The sequence below is a fragment of the Saccostrea cucullata genome, unplaced genomic scaffold (genome assembly GCF_032062105.1).
Source record: "Saccostrea cucullata isolate Sc308-1 unplaced genomic scaffold, CSIRO_AGI_Scuc_v1 ctg13049, whole genome shotgun sequence".
Lineage (NCBI taxonomy): Eukaryota > Metazoa > Mollusca > Bivalvia > Ostreida > Ostreidae > Saccostrea > Saccostrea cuccullata.
The window spans coordinates 5788-8855 of NW_026920492.1; positions in this window are offsets into that span (position 1 = coordinate 5788).

Below are 3068 nucleotides of genomic sequence, written 5' to 3' on the forward strand. Positions count from 1 at the left end.
TGCTATAGGTTACGGAAAGAGTTCAAAAGATATTGATACCAAACATAAATCATTTTGAAAACCATCCTTAATTACTGTAAAACATTTTTTAAAAGAATTCCCGTGAACAGACGACCTTCGAGTTTGTTTGATGATAAATTTAAACGCGTACAAAAGATACAAAATTTTGAGAGCTACAAAGATGGCATCGACATTCCTTGGGACCCCTATCGGGTGTTTGAATCTTACAGTCCATGTTTATTTGAAATGAAGAAACATATTTTTAGTCAGTTTGAAGTGAGTTTGAAGATTAAAAAAAGAGAAAAATATATCGAATGTTGACAGACATTTTTCACACAAATTGTTAAGACATTTTATTCACTGAATTTTTCTACGATTTTTTCTGTTCGTTATAATAGGAAGAAACATGAGGCGGATATGAGTGGTCAACAAGGGCTGTTTACTCCTCAATGGTGCCTAATCCAGCTCTCATGTTTATAGAAGTTTGTAATTTTTCTATCCTTTAACTTTTTACAACTTACTGAACTGCGACGCAACATACATTTTATGTTCATGTCATAGAAATATGACGTTACCGTTTCCCCGCAAGCACCCTATAGCGTGATACACACGTTCCTCAAAAGTATAGCATTAATAATTATGACGTGTAATATTTTGATAGGAATATAGCTTTCTTTTTGAATGAGATTTTATTAAGTATAAAATGGAAGGGAACTGTGATTAAATTAAAAATTAAATATACTTTTGAAAGTGCGTGAAAATGAGTGATTGCCGGGAAACAGTAGATGCATGATTTTGCGTTAGAAATAGAAAATGGTATGTGCGTTAAAATGCGTGAATGCGGGGAAGGGGGTTAAATGGACACTTGAGCTTCATTTAAATTCTTTATCATCGAATTTCACATTCAGTTCCTTTCAATAATTCAAAAATTATTCTCCACAATCAATCAATAGACCTCAAAAACTGATTAATTAAACAGTGTTGTCTGTACATAGGTATATGAATTCCTGAAACAAGTGGGACTAGGGCTTTCATATTTCACAGTTGTAACTTTATGATAAGACCCTTTTTTTGTGTACAACCAACTTTGACCTTATGACATTGACCTTGGAGTTTGAGACACTTTTACCCCAAATTCCACACTTTTACGTTAGCATTAACTTTTGGGCGGTATGTGCTAGGACTCTATATCGAAGTACGGCATGATAGACTAATAGAGTTCATTGATTTGCAAAGGTAATGTCTATAAAATCTCAGAAGAAAGGGGGTGTAACAGCACCATTGGTCAGGGAAAAGGAAAGTATTTTTTTGAATTTATAGATATCTCTGAAGGTTCAACTGTTATTCACGCAGATGTAAATTTTTGCCAGTTTTGGAGGATTTTTTAATATCATCATAAGAATGTTCTCGATGTGTATGGTATTTCCTGTATATACATGAAAAAATTTAGTACTTTATATCAGGTAGTTAAAAAGTGTGTATTTTAAAGCAGAATGCATAACCCTGCTCCTTCAACTGGCGTTGAAATTTCATAAATATTATGGATTCAACAGATCTGTTGAAAATTACGCCATACGATGGGTCAGATATGAAAAAGAAGACATTGAAACTTTGTCAGAATGGATTAAATGTATCAGATCCATTTTAAAGTCGTGTATTAAAAGACTGAGGGGCAATATGAAAACCATCTATCCGTCTGTGTTCAATAATTCAGACGTGAAAAAAGAAATAGATAGATTACATGATCAGTACGTACTGGTCCCTGCCGACAAAGCAGGTAACAATATTGTCTTCGTTTGTAAGACTCATTATGCAAATTATATATTAGAAGAACTTGGATTTAATTCTACAAGTGGTAATCCTTCTTATACTCATACTTCCCTTCTTCAAAATCATATTATTGAACAATATGTAAGTTTTGAATATTTTTAATATTCCGCAGAGCCAAAATGAATTTGAACTCCCTATATATATATTGAATCCCGAAACTTCATAAGAATCCTTACAAACAAAGATACATTGCGGGTTCCCGTAAATGTTCAACCATGCCTCTTTCGTTACATCTCACTAAGATATTGACAGAAATGAAGAAAAAACTTCGAGTACTGTGCAACAATATATTGAGGAAGTGGTGTGAATCAGGTGTGGATACTCAAAAATTCCAAAGAACTTTTGGACAATTTGAAATCACAAGATTTTATCAAAATCAACAGCTTAAAAAATTACGACTTTTCAACTTTATACACAATCATTCCCCCACGATAAATTAAAGTCCAGACTTCTTGCTATCATTAACAGCTGTTTTTTTCAGTAAAAATAGAACTCGTAAATTCTCTTACCTGGTCATTGGTCATTTGCAAAATTATTTTGTTAAAACACACTCTGATAACACACACAAGTACTCTGAAGTTGACATCAAAAAGATGCTTGAGTTTCTGATTGAAAAAATCTATGTGGTTTTTGGAGACCAGGTCTTCAAACAATCTATTGGAATTTCCATGGGTACCAATTGCGCTCCCTTATTAGCAGACCTATTTTTGTATTCATATGATGCAGAATTTGTGCATATGATGCAGATCTTATGCGTGAAAAGAAGAAAACACTTGTTGTGGCCTTCAACTCGACATTTAGATATATCGACGACGTATTTTCAATTAACAATGGCAATTAACATTCCTACTTCAATACGATATATCCGGAAGAGCTTGAGATAAAAGATACCACAGCTTCTGATACATCTGTTTCATACTTGGATATTTTACTTGAAAAAGACGTTAATGATAATCTCACAACCAAGCTATATGATAAACGTGATGACTTTAACTTTTCTATCGTCAACTTCCCTTACTCACGCAGCAATAAACCTTAATCACCTGCATACGAAGTGTGTAATTATCTCTCAGTTGATTCGATACGCAAGGGCATGATCTACATATGAACATTTTCTTCAACGAGGTAAATCATTGACAAGCAAGTTGATGAAACAAGAATATTCGTTTAAAGTCATCATTTCGTAAGTTCTATGGTAGATACAATGACCTTGGCAGCAAATACAATTTATCATTAAG